Source organism: Gopherus evgoodei, chromosome 1 (genome assembly GCF_007399415.2).
Source record: "Gopherus evgoodei ecotype Sinaloan lineage chromosome 1, rGopEvg1_v1.p, whole genome shotgun sequence".
NCBI lineage: Eukaryota > Metazoa > Chordata > Testudines > Testudinidae > Gopherus > Gopherus evgoodei.
Window position 1 is genome coordinate 89,322,774 of NC_044322.1, and position 17,664 is coordinate 89,340,437.

The following is a 17,664-nucleotide window of genomic DNA, read 5'->3' on the forward strand; positions in this document are numbered from 1 at the left end:
AATGAGGCCAGGGTCCCTACCCAGAGACAGGTAATGGCTTCAGACCTAAGACCTGACTGGGAAGAGGACCTGAAGAGGACCATAGAAGATGTGTGTGATGGGGCTTAACCCCCACCACTTGCAGGTAAGGAAAAGGACCTGATTAGGCATGCTCTGCACCTTAGGGTGGGGTCGGGAGAGAAGATCTAATTCAGGGGTGTCAAGGTTCCTTCCTCACTCTGATCTTTAGGGTACAGATGTGGGGATCTGCATGGACACTTCTAAGCTTAATTACAAGCTTAGATCTGGTATCACTGCCACCATCCAGAACTTTCAGTGTCTGGATCACTCCTTGTCTCCCCAAAACCTTCCCCTCCCTGGGTAACCTTGAGGGACTTCACCAATTCCCTGGTGAACACAGATCCAAACCCCTTGGATCTTAAAACAAGGAGAAATTAACCATCCCCCCTCCATTCCCCCCACCAGTCCCTGGTGAGTCCAGATCCAATCCCCTTGGATCTAAAAACAAGGAAAAATCAATCAGGTATTGAGAAAAAAGGCTTTTAATTAAAGAAAAGAAAGGTAAAAGAAAACTCTCTGGGAGAGATTAGCATACTAGCTACTCTCACAGACAACAGATTTCAAACACAGAAGATGTTCCCCTGGGCACAAATTTAGTTACAAAAAAAAATTGTAGGAATCGGTCCTGGCTGGCAAGCCACCAGATGATTGTTCCCTATAAACCCTTTATCTAATCACAAGATGGGAAAGTACAGCACATCCCCGTAGGATGGAAAAGTACAACACGCGCTGCGCTTCTGCTTTTCCACATGGGAGGAAGGGAAGGGGAGAGTCCCAAGGCCACCAATAGAAGGATAGTAAATAGAGTTGTGAATCATGCTAATGCTGTAGGAATGCTGTAACTGAAGATAATAAAAGGGCTGCCACGCCTGACGACGGGGCGCCTTCCTGAGCAAACAAGCTGTCTGTGTCTGGTTCCTTCCCGCATCTGGTGACCCCGACGTGATTCCAGCCCTCCGTACCCACCGGCTGGCCGAGCCGTGGTGCACCGCAGTGCGTCTTCGCACTCCCTCGTGAGTATGGGGGGGGATTTATCCGTGCAACAGAAGGCTCATGTGAAAGAGCTGGTTCAATTACTCAAGGTAACCGGTCGCACGACAGCATCGCAGTGACAAGTGGAGGAATTGCTCCACGCAATAGAGGTTAAATGCCCTTGGTACCCCGAGAGACGGTTTCTCGAGGTTTCTGACTGGCAGAACGTGGGCGAACGGCTCCTAAGGGAGCCACGAGCGCCCATCCAACACATCTTGCTGTGGCAACATTGTGCAGAGGCAATCGGGCGTTTGCGGAAGGAGGTGCCCCCGCTTGCCTCTCCCACCCCTACTCCACCTCCTTCCTATGCCACGGAGGCAGAAACTTCTCGTTCTGCGCCCGTGGCGACGGCCCCCGGCCTCACCCCCCCCGACTCCTCGCTGCCGTCACCACCCCTCCCGCCCTCGCCGGCTCAGAGCGCGGTGCAAGCAGCCCTCCAGCAGGCGATGGCGGCAGGTGCTTCTCCCTTGTTGGAGGAGTGGGAGGGTGAACTCCCAGGCCTCTACCCGGTCACTTATAGCACAAACGCTCAGGGAGAGGCAACCGCCACCCATCACCCATTGCAGTATGCGATTATTAGTGAGCTAAATAAAGGGGTCCGCCAATCTGGCCTCCGATCTACTTATGTGGAGGGTCTTATCGAAGGATTAGGCAATACTTATGTTATGTTGCCAACGGACTGGAAACATCTGTTCCGAATGATTTTATCCCCTGCCCAATATGTTGTATGGGACAGCGAGTTCCGGGCTGCGGCATTGGCCATCTCCTCTGCGGATAACATTCTCGACCAAATATATGGGTCGGGTGCATTCGCGGAAGTGATGGCACAACTGCAGCTCCCGGCAGCGTCCTTTAAATGCACCACACTCTCCGTTATGCGGGCGTTTCGCCGGGTCCCCATTACGGGTAAGCCCTTATCATCCTTCACTAGCATCAGACAGGGGTCTTCTGAGCCTTTCCATCAATTTGTGGATCGGTTAAAAGAAGCCATTGCCCGGCAAATCGACAACCCAGAAGCCCAAGAGGAACTACTCCGCCGACTGAACAACTCTGGCGGCTGAACAAGCCAATGCTGATTGCCGCCGCATCCTTCAGACAGTCATTCATCGCGCGCAGTACTCTCTGGCGGACATGATTCAGGCTTGCGCCGAAGTGGGGACACAAACCCACACCATGGCGTTACTTGCCGGCGCCTTGCGCGCCGGCAGCAAGCCTCTAGGTAATTGCTTCAATTGTAATAAGCCGGGTCATTTCCGCCGCGAGTGCCGGGCGCCGGGAGGAGGGGCCAGCAGAGACTGAGGGCAACCACCGGGAGGAGAAGGTGGAGGGCGCCCAAATAAAAAATGTCCCAAGTGTAACAAAGGCTTCCACTGGGCTAATCAGTGCCGCTCTGCCCCCTCGGGAAACTCCCAGTCGGGCCCCCCTCGGGCCCCGGTCTAACCGAGGGAGGGGGCGGCTTCCCTCCCCCGCCATCTCTGGCAGTGCGGGCATCGATTTGGAAAACGCACAGGACATGAGCTCTCAGCTCCACGGAGAAGTACTCCTGATGCCCACTCAGCTTCGGGGCCCCCTCCTTCCCGGAACGGTGGGGCTCGTGCTCCCCCGCTCCTCTGCCCATTATAAAGGCATTATGACTGTCCCAGGGGTAATTGACGCTGATTATAGCGGCACCATCTATGCCCAATATTGGGGGCAGCTTCCGCTGTCCCTTAAAAAAGGGGAATCCTGGTCCCAACTGTTGTTGCTCCCTTATTATTGTCCTGCAGTGTCCCAACAGGAACGAAAAGGGGGATTTGGTTCCACGCGTGCCGAGCCCCTGCATCTCCGGACTAACAGTGAAGTGGCGTTCGATACCGCGACTTATCATCCTCAAGTCGCTGCCGTGATTCAGCAAATACATATCCGTAAGCCTACATACCTTTATCAAATTAACGGTAAGGCCTTGACGGGGCTCTTAGACACCGGGGCTGACGTCTCTGTGATCGCAGGCAAGGAGTGGGACCCCTCCTGGCCCTCCGAGGTGGCCCCCTCGGTATGAGGTGTCGGGGGCAGCCAAGCCTCTAGACGAAGTAGCAACTGGCTACCAGTGGTAGACCCTACAACGCAGCAAACAGTGGCCCAAATCAAACCATGCATTCTTCCCATAGAATTTAATTTGTGGGGCCGGGATCTCCTTTCTCAACTAGGGGCTACGCTTGTTTTACCCTGAACTCATGCACCCATATCATAACCACTATTATAGCGAAAGCTGGACTGAGTCTGATATTTATGCGGCCTTTGTTACCCCCCTCCTTAACGAAGGGGTCCACTGTTTTGACTCCAACCCGGGAGCACAATGTGCCTATAGACTAATATGCCACCCCAATCATCGTATCCGGTTGTTTGTCTGGCGCTCCCTTTCACGTACCTCCTGCCTTGCGGTCTTACGCCCATTTCTCTGCATTCGACAAATAGGAGGCCGTTTTGAAGTATATTTTGTAACCACCAATTCTAGCCACCCGCCTGTGGCGTTTTATGAGGCTGAATATAGCGAGGACCGTAACTGGTGCCTAGCCTTAACTGCCCTAAATCCCAACTGGGAGCAGCTGGACCACCTATATAGTGATTTTTTTCAACCTTTTAGTTAAATTAATCTAGTTTGTTTTTACATGGCAACCACTCCCACTGCATTAGCCCTCACCTGGAAAACGCACTCCCCTGTTTGGGTGGAGCAGTGGCCCCTACCCGCTGAAAAGCTGACCGCACTCTCCGCCTTAGTTCAGGAACAGTGCAAAGCCCGACACCTTGAACCCACCACCAGTCCCTATAATACTCCTGTTTTTGTAATAAAAAAGAAATCAGGAAAATGGCGGCTATTACATGATTTGCGAGCTATTAATAAAATCCTAGAACCCATGGGCCCCCTACAATGTGGTGCCCCAAATCCCAATCTTATCCCACAAGGCTTCCAACTGGCCGTGATTGACTTAAAGGATTGTTTTTTTTCCATCCCTCTTCAGGAGCAAGACAAAAGGTACTTTGCCTTTACTGTCCCCACTCTTAATAATTCTCGCCCAACTCATCGCTATCAATGGACCGTTCTTCCCCAGGGCATGCTTAACAGCCCCACCCTGTGCCAACACTATGTGGATACTGCTTTGTCTTCTTTTCGACAATTTTTCCCCTCTCTCTTTGTTTACCATTATATGGATGACATTTTGGTTGCTGCCCCAGTCCTTCCACAAGATTGGCTTAACCAACTAACCTCCTCCCTTCGGACTTATGGATTGAAAATTGCCCCGGAAAAGGTCCAACTCCATGAGCCGTTCCAATATTTGGGCCATAAGCTTCAGGCTGCCTATTCCACTCTGATCCTTCCCTCGCTACAAATACCTAACCCAGTCACCTATGTGGTCCTACAACAACTTTTGGGGGCTATCAATTGGTTACGCCCCTATTATCAAATTACTACCAGTACCCTGCGCCCCCTCTTTTTGGCCCTTACCCAGGGCACTCATCCCTCTGATCTCATCGCCCTCTCCACCGAGCGATTGGCCGTTTTAGCCACGCTTAACCAGCTCCTGGCCCGCCATTGGGTGGACCGTGCCTGTGACAATGTACCACCGAAATTAATTTGTCTCTGTGACACCCTACAACCCTGCGCCATTGTGGCTCAAGATCCTGGTGTTTCCCTGCTGTGGATTCTTGAATGGCTCTACCTCCCACATTCCCCTCCTAACACCTTGTCTCCTCTGGAGCTCATGATCGCCCAATTAATTACCAAGGGCCGGCACCGCTGTCATGCCCTTTTCGCATTGGATCCCGTGGAAATTGTTCTCCCGCTCCCGCTACGCGGTACCGAGTCAGCTCTTGCTTTCTCTGATGCCCTCCAACTGGCCCTAGCCGGTTTTGTGGGCTCCCTTTCCTATCACACTAATAAAGACCCTCGCCTGCATGCCATTCGTCACATTCCCACTGTGTTTCGTAATCTTTGCCAGCATACCCCGCTAGTTGGTGCTCTTACGGTCTTTACCGATGGCTGTCCGACCCGCGGTGTAGTCTCTTGGTGTAGTGGTACGCAGTGGCATTCGCGTTTTACCACTCCCCAAACGAGCCCTCAACGGGCAGAACTTGCTGCCCTTTGTTTAGCCTTTTCTCACTTCTCCACCGTCCCCCTTAACGTTATTACAGACAGCCTTTATGTTGCTAATGTTGGTACCGCTATAGCTGGTAGCTACGTGACCCCACTCATGGAACAACCACTCCTTGCCCTCTTTCTTACTCTCCAACAGCTTTTGCGCTCCCGGTCTCACCCGTTTTTTATTGCACATATTCGTAGCCACCTTCCCCTCCCCGGGGTCTTGTCTGAGGGCAACGCTTATGCTGATGCACAAGTGCGTATTTCCTGGGTTCATTCCCCTACCTCCAGCCACGCCTTTCATCATCAAAATGCTAAAGCCCTCGCTCGGGAGTTCTCCATTCCCTTGGATGAAGCTAAGGCTGTTGTCCAACAATGCCCGCAATGTTCCTCCCTCCGCTCCTACCCCCCCACCGGCATTAACCCCCGCGGTCTCGGCGCCAATCAGCTTTGGCAAATGGATGTCACACGTTTTCCCCCCTTTTCCCCGTGGAATTTTCTTCATGTTACTATCGACACCTATTCCGGTTACCTTTGGGTCACGCCCCACAAAGGTGAACGTGTTCGACACGTTATCAACCATTTTGTCCGTTGTTTTTCTGTTATGGGCATCCTGACCAAGCTAAAAACGGATAATGGGCCAGCTTATTGCTCTCAGCAATTCGCTGCCTTCTGTTCCCGTTGGGGCGTCGTGCACACCTTTGGCATCCCCTACAATTCGCAGGGCCAAGCCATCGTTGAGCGCGCCAACCGCACCCTGAAAACAGCTCTCCTCCAACAAAAAACAAAAAGGGGAATCCCGCCCACACTGCCGGACAAGGAGGAGTGGTTAGCACATGTGCTCTATACAATCAATCATTTAAATCTTGTTTTTGATGATACCCATTATATATCCCGTTTACAGAAACACTTTCGGTGCAAGGAAGAACTCCCCGCCCCTAAAGTAACGTATTGACAACTCCCTGGAACAACGTGGAGTGCCCCAGTCCCCTTGATTACCTGGGGGCGAGGTTACGCAGCCGTCAACACACCTGAGGGGCCTGTGTGGGTCCCAGCCCGTTACATCCGTCCGTGGAAAGAGGACCCCACAGGCGGCCCGCAGCATGGCGTGGCACCAGGGTCTTAACAATCCCATTCCTGATTTCAATCAGTTATTAACAACAACAGTTACGCTGTCTCAAGAACGGCGCCGCGGTACTCCCAATGCACCAGTGACGTGGGGACAAATAAAGTCCCTCTCACAGCAAGCTGAGCGTCTGCTGGAACAGCAAGAAAAGGAGAAAACCCCAGATAATTTGTTAACTGCTCTTATTGCTTGCCTGAATGCTAATTCTTGTGTGATGTTATGTATAATGATATTTATTGCTTGTTTGCCTTCAGGTTATGGGGCATCGATGCGTTCTAAATTACCCCCGGCCGCTAATGTGTGGGAAGCCCTGGCCCTATCTATCAATCGCACTGATTTTTGTCTTTCCCAGCAAACAGCGGTAGGGCAGCTTCTTGGGACATGTCTCATCCCAGTTTGCCACAATGCAAATGAAATAGAAAACAGCACATGGTTCTATTCCAGTTTAGAAAGCAACACCACGATCAAAAATCTGGGCTTTTCAGCCTATCACAATTGGGGACCTCAATCCCAACACCTTCCAAATGGGGCCATTCAGTTGCTTACCCCTTATGTTGCTGATTTGAACGCCAGTTGTGCGCGTATGACTAATTGCACTGCGCATACCTGTGTCACCCTGCCCGACTCCCCCCTTAATTGCTCTACGCAATATAATGCCTCTTATCTATATAAGTATATAAAGCTGCCCCCTGGATGGTTTTGGACCTGTGCTGATCAAACCTTCAATTATATTCCTGCCAATCTCACTGATGGCACCCGCTGTTGCGTTAGCCGTTTGTCTCTCATCTTTGCCCCTCGACCTGAACAGGCAATGCGAAGTAAGCGCTCTTATTCTCAATTAACTTCCGAATGTGATTCCGAAGTTCACCTTCTTTCCAAAACCGAGTATGTAGCCTTGGCCACCTCCCTGGTTGGTATACCTGGCCTAACCATTATTAATAGCAATAATATTAACCGGCTAGCGTGTTTAGCAGTTAAAGCCCTTAATGCTACTTCTATTGCCATGGCACTGCTCAATGAGGAACAAACCGAATTACGCCATGGAATTTTGCAAAATAGAGCTGCTATTGATTATCTTCTCCTATTGCACCACTATGGGTGCAAAAAGGTTAATAACGTGTTGTTTTAACATCTCTGATCATTCTCACGCTGTAAATAATCAGCTTGCGCTGATAAAAAACCTAACTGCTCAAATTCAAATTCACAACGATCCCTTCTCTTCCTGGTGGGATTGGCTGTCTAACTGGCTGCCAGGATGGGGCTGGTTACACCAATTAATAACCTATGGGGGACTCTGCCTTTTACTTCTCATATTTACCTGTTGCAGTATTCAATGCGTCCCCTCCCTGGTTTCCTTGTGTACCCAGGGTTGTCCGTGGGCCAAACAAAAATATGTTTCTTATCCTTAAAAACTAAAGGGGGAGATGTAGGGATCGGTCCTGGCTGGCAAGCCACCAGATGATTGTTCCCTATAAACCCTTTATCTAATCACAAGATGGGAAAGTACAGCACATCCCCGTAGGATGGAAAAGTATAACACACGCTGCGCTTCTGCTTTTCCACATGGGAGGAAGGGAAGGGGAGAATCCCAAGGCCACCAATAGAAGGATAGTAAATAGAGTTGTGAATCATGCTAATGCTGTAGGAATGCTGTAACTGAAGATAATAAAAGGGCTGCCACGCCTGACGACGGGGCGCCTTCCTGAGCAAACAAGCTGTCTGTGTCTGGTTCCTTCCCGCAAAAATAATACCCAAATACCCAATTTGATTCTACCTCTAATTGCATAAGACAAGTTACAAAGAAATAAACATAAACCTATTTATTCCTTTCTAAAACTTACTACTCTGATAAGAGGCTGGTTCCTTGATCTTTTTTCACTCTGGCTGAAACTGAAACTCTAAACAAAGGAAAAACTTCCCTCTTTCCTTTTGAAACATCTTGTTCCCCCATTGGTCCCGCTGGACAGGTGTTAGCTAGGCTAGGTGAACTTTTTAACCCTTTATAGGATAAAGAGGCATTAACCCTTAACCATCTATTTATGACAAGGTGTCAGCAACTTCTGGCATGTGGCTCCCGCTGGTGGGCCAGGTCAGTTTGTTTACCTGCCGTGTTGGCAGGTTCGGCCAATTGGAGCTCCCACTGGCTGCGGTTTGCCATCCCAGACCAATGGGGGCGGCGCAAAATGCCTTGGGCCGTGGGATGTGCTGGCTGCGGCTTTCCGCCTCCCGCATTGGCCTGGGATGGCAAACCGTGGCCAGCGGGAGTTGCGGTCCGCCGAACTTGTCGATGTGGCAGGTAAACAAACTTTCCCTGCCTGCCAGGGTGCTTACCCTGGCAAACCGTGTGCCAGAGATTGCCGACTCCTGACCTACTTATATAGAGGAGGCAGAAGTAAATCATATAAGCAGACTGAGGGATTTCAGCTGTGGGATACTGTGGATGATACAGGTCTGTCTGATTGAGAGGTGTCCTGCAGGGTCTATAAGGGTAAGGGAACTGAAGTCAAGGCAAGAGGGACAGGTGACCATTTATTTAAAGTTGTACCCCTCAAGGGGACCAAATTCTTGTGTGATTTGGCCTAGGACTGAGCCACATAAGACCCAGTGAGGCAGTCCAGAGAAGGTAGCAGCCATCAGACGGAGTACAAGAGGCAAAATTCCCTGCAATGCAATGTTTGGACATGAGGAGGTCCCCTAGAGGTAAAGATGTGCACTTTCAGGGAGCCATGAGTGCAGTTATCCTGAAATTGTGATAATCCTGACATACAGCAATGTCTTACATTATTGGTGGCAAACACACCGTTTTTTTTCTGCTTTGGATAAGGGGTCTGAGAATGGGACATATCTAGGGGACACAGCATGAGTGCAATTAGCCTGTGACCATAACTCACCTACTTTCCCTAAGAGCTTGTCCCTGAGCAGTAGAAATCCAGTGTATGTGGGGACTCTGGTGTTCAAAAATGGAACACACATCCAGTGGTTTGTGGTTCTACAAATATGCTCCTGTCACTGAGTAGTTCCATTTATTATCTTTTTTTTTATGTGTAAGCACAAAGCAGTTCAGAATTTGGTCCTACATATGACTTTGATAAACAAAAGCTAATATCCTTGCTTTCCAGGGGAAAAAAAACAACAAAAAAAAATACCTTCACTAAATATTTTGAGAGAATTAATTTGCCTTACATTACTTCTAAAAATCTACAGATAACTCCCAAAATATGTCTTAGTGCCAGGCTCCCTTTCTGAATGCTTCTTGTTTGTTTTTTGTTGGTACTCAATCATGCCAAAACTGAACGTAGCAGAAAGGTTTGTTTCAGTAGCTCATTTGACAAACTGACGTGTGTGTATTTTTTAAAAAGTCAGTAATTTCACTCCTGTTTAATTACTGACATAGAACGAGGAACTTCATTGCCATTAAAAATGCCAGTCACTGACTAGAAGCTAATTTTAATTACCTGCTAGCATATAGATCTATATCTAGATAATCTTCATTTTGTTGTTGTGGCTATCACAAGTTTTCTGTCAGATCTAGCCTCTCTATTCATAAATAGAAAAAAAACAAGAGTTCAGTTGTGCAATTTGAGAACAGCTGGTAGCAAATGGCAGTGTGAGGTTGTATCACAACAGGGGGAACTTTGGGAACACTCTCTTAGGGAGCCAAAATGTCACAGTTCTGTTGTTTAAATTGTCCAAAGTGGGTGAAAGGTATCAAAAGAATAATCTGACTGTTCTATAAAATTGTTTGTTTATAGAAATAAACAGGAGATGACGATAAATGGAGACAAAATGTATATTTTTTAATTAAAAGATTAAGCATCTTCAGGGCACCTGATAAGGTCATGGGTTGTCATAAAAACAAGCTCAGGTTTTCCAGAAACAGAAGGAAGTGCCTATACTTGGAATCATTAGATATATATGTTGATTAGATAATGTTAATAGGGTGAGCTGATTATGACTTCCTGAAGTCAGTTCAAAAATTTCTTAAATTAAGCTAAACTGGTGGCCTGAGCAGAAAAGCTTGCAGAAAAAGGAGTGAATTCTACTGTTGTGGCTTCCACTACATTCTGAGGCCCTGAGATCTACCATCTCACTGTTGGGACTTCATTGTCTTGATCTCAAAGGCAGTCCTGACCAGACTGGGCCAGAAGGAAGAAATCAGTTGACATGAGTATGTCCACTGAGTTCAGCAAAATCAAGAGCAATATCTGCAAAGTGAACCTCAGCTTCTTGCTATCTCCCCTCTTGAAGTCATTTTTCCTTTCCCATCTTATTTTACCCATTCCTGTCTTCCTCTTCAAATCTTCTGTCCCTAATCTGCCTGGATTAACTAGTCAAGAAAAAAGCACCAGAGGAAGTCATTGAAGTCAAGTTCAAATGACACAAACACGGATAAAAGTTTGTCATGCTGGCTTCAGTAATAAAACTAGCAGCTGTGCTTGGAATTTCCCAGCAGTTAGGTTGCAAACAAGAAAGTCATTATAAGAGAGGCCGTATCTTATCTTTGCTATTTTCTTTTCTTCCTCATTTTTGTCAGTGTACCTTTTTATTTTTTAATCTTAAAAGCAACAGGATCAAACTTCAATAGCAACTCAACACCATCTAATCTGACTTCCTCTTTTCCTCAGGAAGAACTTTCAACATTGTCTCTAATATCATCTGAAATACTGTCAAGCTTGGGAGTTTTCCCTGCAAGGACTCTACTCAGGGTTTCTCAAACTGTGGGTTGGGAGCCCAAAGTGGGTTGTGACCTCATTTTAATGGAGTCACCAGGGCTGATGTTAGACTTGCTGAGGCCCGGGGTCAAAGCCTGAGCCTCACCTCTCAAGAGCAAAGCCCAACATCTTCAGTTCTGGGTGGTGGGGCTGAGGTTAAAGGCTCCTCTTTTGGGGCTCAAGCCCTTGAGCTCTGGCTTTGTGTCCCCTTCTCCCAGGGTGTTGGGGCAGGGTGGGCTCAGGCTTTGGTCCCCGCTCTTGGGGTCATGTAGCAATTTTTGTTGTCAAAAGGGGATTGCAATGCAATGAAGGTTAAGAATCCCTCTGCTACACAACTATAATGAAAAAAAATGGGACGTTATTAAAATGTAGTTTTACTTAACCAAATCGCTACAGCATGCCCACAACTCTCATGTCCACAACTCTTCATGCTTATTACTACACCAGTTTGTGGATCATAGATTACTCCCCCTTGCAAGATTTCTGCATAAAGAGAGAGTGGAAATGGCTCTACTTCCTTTGTTAGTGTCTGTCTGTTATGGAGAATAATTGCTAGGCCTAGATTTTCTGCACTCCATATTTCTTTTCTCCTACACTAATTTACTGGAAAATTAAAATTGTATGCTGGGCACATCAGCAGAGTCAAATGAATCCCAACTGCTATCTGACCACTTTTCTCAGTGAGCAGAAGTGTTGGAAAGGCATCCCTAGACAGAATGTGTGTTCTCCTACCTGGGTCCTATACTGGCAACAGCCACTCGAAAATAGCTATTAGCTGCTGCTCAGCTACTCACTTTTGTGACATGACCTGGGGATTGTGAAAATTACACCTCAATCCCAGAGGTCCTTCCAGAACTATTTTCTATGTCTGTAAACAAAATGAGAGTTATTTGGTGGCAGCAAAATGTACTAAATGTTCTCTGTGATTAATTTTTTGTTAGAATTGTTTATATATCTATCTATATATATGCAGGAAGTAGCTAGGACACTATAATTATTGTTTGTTTGTTTTTAACAAAGCCTTTCTGTCTGTATTCTCTTTCTCATGTCTTTTCTCCTTCTCCACAATTGCTCTCACTTTCAGCCATTCCCTAAGGTCATAGTAAACTGTTTTGGAGAGCTGAATATTTCTTTCAATGCTAACGCTTCATAATGTAAAAAGCACTTTAAAAATGAATGTTCTTGAAGAAAGCACCATTGATAGTTCCCTGAATGAAGGAGTATTTGTACAGTCCTTGAAAATGAGTCAGTCAGTTTTCAGAAAACTCTGTCCCCTGGGTCTTTTTACTATATCATCTTCTATGACTGTTGCAGCATTCCTATTAATCCCATCTGTGAGATTATATCCAGCATTGTTCTGCTGCCCTCAGCACCATATTTCAGCCTTTCATAACTTCAGCATAAAGCTTTTGGTTATTAGCTGCTTCTGACTAAATGCAGTGTTTCTAGAAGTGATCATCTGTACCTGTTGACTCCAATTAGCAAGTATCTATTCAGAATGATACATCCAAACATCTTGAAACTCTGGTATGTTTTCAATGTGATGTGACAAGACTAAAATTCCAGACCTACAACTAAAACCTCAACAAAGGGCTCAGTTATGTCTAAAAAGGCTGTGTGTGTGTGTGCAGAACCACACTGACTGAGACGGCACTCCCATGGGAGGGGAGTTCATCCACTGCTACACCCCTTTGTGGACTTCAGTACATTGCCTCTTCCGTCTTGGTCCAAGTCGCAATGGGGATAGTGCATCTGTGGCTGGCCTTTATGCATGCATCTGAAGGTCACAGGAATACTCATTGTGCCCTTAAGACAGCACACTGAACATCCACATCCATATAACATTCAAGAAGATGCTCATACATTTTTAACAAAGAAATTCTAATCTCCATGTTGGATTTAATCATATTTTATTCTGAAAATTTGTAAGTAGGAATTTAAAACCTTTTTTTTTTTGAATGACAATGCTCAATATTCAGAAAAAGAAAGACTGGACTCAGGAGATCTGGAACCTATTGCCAGTTCTGCCAATGACCTGGACAAGTCACTACACTTCTCTATGCCTTTGTTTCTCCTTCTATTGTTTTGGTATAGTGTAAGCACTTTGGGACGGAACCTGTCTTGTCTTATGTGTTTATATACAGCAATTAACGTAACAGGGCCCTGAACTTGACTGGGCCCTGTAGGTGTGACTGTAATAAAATTGTCATTAAAAAAAAATAATAATGGCTTGAGTGCATGTGTACAAGATAATATCCATAGCTTTTATTTTTATTTCTGAGTATCCCTATGGCATGCCCCAGTGTTATATCTGTGAATCAGAGAAACAATAATGAATTCAGCAACCCTAAAAAGTACTAACTCTATTTTACAGATAGTGAAATTGAGACAGAGACAGGTGACAGAACTTGCCCAAGAGAGACAAGGTGGGTGAGGTAATATCTTTTATTGGACCAACTTCTGTTGGCAAGAGAGACAAACTTTTGAGACACACAGACTGCTCTTTGGATTTGGGAAAGGTACTCCCATCATCACAGCACAATGCAAGGTGGAACAGATTGTTTAGCATAAGAAGTTAACTCATATTGTAAGGGACCATTCAAGGTAGAGAGGTTCATTAACACTTCTGCAATCATAGGACAAAAAGAGAGTGTTCGTGGATTACACATTGTTATAATAAGCCTTAAATCCAGTGTCTCTGTTAAGTCCATGATTTTTAATGTCTAGCAGAGTCATGAATTAAGGGTCCCAGGATCCTCTTTTGAAAGTGCAGAGTTTTTTGGTCCTGTGACTCCAGAGGTGTTAATCGGCAACTCTACCTTGAATCTGTTCCACTTTGCATTTTTCTGTGATGTTGGAAGTACCTTTCCCAGACCTGCAGAAGAGCTCTGTGGGGCTTGAAAGCTTGTCTCTCTCACCAACAGAACTTGTTCCAATAAAAAATATTACCTCATCCACCTTGTGTCTCTAATACAAGGATCGGCAACCTCTGGCATGCGGCTCATCGGGGTAAGCACCCTGGCTGGCCGAGCCAGTTTGTTTACCTGATGCGTCTGCAGGCTCGGCCGATCGCGGCTGTCACTGGCCGTGGTTGGCTGTTCCAGGCCAATGGGGGCTGCTGGAAGCACACGGGCTGAGGGATGTGCTGACCCCGACTTCCCGCCGCCCCCATTGGCCTGGAGTTGTGAACCGTGGGCAGTGGGAGCCACAATTGGTCAAACCTGCTGACACGGTTTACCCTGGCGAACCACATGCCAGAGGTTGCCGACACCTGCTCTAATACCTGTGACCAACATGGCTACAACTACACTGCATATAATTTGCTCAGAGCAAGGCATGGAAACAAGAACTCTAGGCTCTACTCCTGTGTTCACTATAAACCTTGCTGATTTACCTGTGGTGAATAAATATTAAGGGTGATTATTGAATCTATGCCCTCCAGGGTTAAATTATTGCATTGGGGACATCATCGCAATCCACAGTTGCGAAGGCACATCTAGTCTGTCTTCTTCTACTTTTTCTTCTGCAGAAAACCAGCTGGGTCCCTCTGAAGTGATATTATAAAAAAATTCCCCCTGGATAAGAATTTACAGGAAAAAAAACACCATCACTACTGAAATAAGCTCATTTGTTTGTCACAAACTTAATTGGTTTTATTTTAAACTGTCATATAGGGCCTAATGCTAGTTTCATTGTAATCCATTTTTCCATTCATTTCAGCTTGAGCAGGACCCAATTTACTGTTTGTTTGGAGCTGTGACATTCTATTTTTGACTGGCACTTCACCATGTTGCTAACTCATTAGCCAACTGGACTAAAAGACATTCTCGCTCATTTCCAGATGTAAGATAACTACCATTCACCATTTTTATATTAGTAGACATCAGCATATTTTCATGGCATGAAATCACTTTTGATTCAGCATTTACTACTTATTTTCATCTATAATTTTCAATGTAGCAAAAAAGCAAAATGTTAATCTGCTACTGATACAATGACACAAAACCCCCTGCCTTCCATCCCCTTTTCCATGGCTACAATCAACCAACTACAAAATATTTACTTTATGTGAAAAATCCTTTTGGCAAAACATACTATATATCACATCACATTGCTGGGGTGCCAAGATTGTGATCTGCCAAATTCCTTAAAATATTCCCCCTAAAAAGAATACAGTTACTTAGCAGCCTAGCTGAGATTAGACTATTTGCAGAGATTTGCAGACAAAACTCTTTGTGAAGCAGTGAAAATGTGTTTATCACTCAGAGTGTAATCTAAACATTTGGATTAAAATGTTTTAAGGTGAAATACAGCATCTATGGTGGGAATTCTCACAGCTGCACTCCTAATGGTTCTTAGATACTGATGAATGGTTTCATCTCAGGTACTGAAAAAAGTATGTAAAGAGCTTTGAGGATATAAAGTGCTAGATTGGTGTGGCAGTATTGTATCATTACTGAAATATACATTGCCATCATAAACTGTAATGTAAACATTGTGTATGTAAAATTTTCTATCATGTTCCTGCTTTATATCATATTTTTGCACAATAATGTATATTTACTACATCTCCCAAAGAAACCAGAGCAGAGGAAAAAGACAGTATCTTGCAATTAAACTAATAGCAGAAGGGAAAGCTGATTTCCTTTCAGAATATTTCTAGCTATTTTAAACAAGTCTAGATACTAGAGTGATAGGTGATTTGGAAATGGATAGATAGGAAATATTCTAACTGAAATCCATAAAATTGAGACTTATCCTGGCCCTATTTAAGTCAATTTGTTATAGCCTTTGACAGGGACAGAGTTTCACCCATTTTATTATCAGAATGAATGACACCTATGATGTAGGACCAGTTCCTCTGAAAAGCTGATTATCTTACACAAGATGGAGAACACTCGCAATTCTCACTGAATTCAACAGACATTTAGGAAACTCAGCATCTTGCAGGAATGCTTACTACTTGCAGGGGAATTGATCCTATAATAATGGAAATTCGTGGCAAATGTTCAGTTTACGACATTCTGCAGGATGAAGGCAAGTGGCAAAATTAAAAAAAAATGTGTTTCAGTATGGCCCCATCCTCCAAAATTAGATGTCCATTTAATTTTAGATTACAATACCTCTGGCTCCAGGCCAGGTCAAAACCAGGTAATACAGAAGATCATGGACCAGATCCTCAGCTATTGTAAGTCATGCTGATTTACATGAGCAGCACATCCAGCCCTGCTGGAAGATTGGAAATGCATATATGTTAAAAATAATAAATAAATCTTCCAACTGTGAGGTTGTTTCCATATCAGATGGCTTGCAACACACCCATTCATTTTGCTGATTTTTTGTCAATTTATTCTAAATCAGCATTGAAAGTATTGTCAAAAATATTCAGATAGTTATCACAAGTTTTCAATAAGAGTTGACTACATGTTTTCATTGATTCTTACTTTATTTGAGCAGATCCTTCCATCTCATGCAATGAATGCATAAGTTTACTTCTAACATGCTAATGCTGCTGCACTAACACTGAAAATCATTTAGGTCTTCACTGCTTCTAGTCGCATGATTAAAGACCTGTTAAAATGAAAGCTGTTTTAGAAGATACTCTTCACCCAGTACATGGAGGTTCTTGCACTGACAGAAAAGAAGGGAAAATCCTTCTTTTTGCCTCTTCCCCATTATCCCCCAGGACAAATCGTGGCTTAGTGTAACAGGACAAAAATATTTCTCTATTCGGCTTCACAGGTCCTTTTATTAAAGTAGTCAGACTCTGACCACAAATGATAAATTCTTTATTCAAATACTCCACAGTATGCACAGCTATTTGGACATTCCCAAATTAGAATCTTACTCTTTACAAACTTATTTGATACACATACAGAGTGTTTTGGCTGCCTATGTTCCATTCTATCTCTTTGGGTGGCATTGTGCCCACTTACAAGTTAATGAATCCTTTGTCCAAGGGCAAAGATGCCAACTAATCATTGGATCAATGTGCTAACCAATAGAACAAAATATAATTAATCAGTGGTACAGATTTACACTGGTGAAATGGGAGTAGAATTTGTTTCCAAGTTTTCAGTATTTGGATGAAATCTTGGCCCCACTGAAGTCATAGAAAAACTCCCATTGACTTCAACAGAGCCAGAATTTCAGTCCTGGTTTTCAAAAGACAATACCATTGACCTCTCTGAATTTGTATTAGAGGTGTTGAGCTAATTATTTTGTTAAAATTATCACAGTCTCACTCCACATGAGGACAAGACTCTGGCATTACATACTGTTGGTGCCTGCATGGAGCCTTTTTTTCAGTGTATGAGATAATCTTACATCTGCTATAGTATGTGCCAGCACTAGTGCTGGCCTGTAACCAGAGTATTTATTTGTCATACTTGCTTCAGTGATTTTCTTTGTGAAAGTATTTGCAAGTTTGTTATGTGAGCAAATTTGCAACTTACATTTGTATTTCTAAATTAACAACCAGGACAAAAAAACATTTTTCTATATCATACTACTGTACAATTAAAACCAGATATTTTTATATTTAAACTGTATCTACTACCATTGTGTAAAATAAATAGATTGTCTTGCAATAGCAGATTAGTTCCAGAGAACGAAAC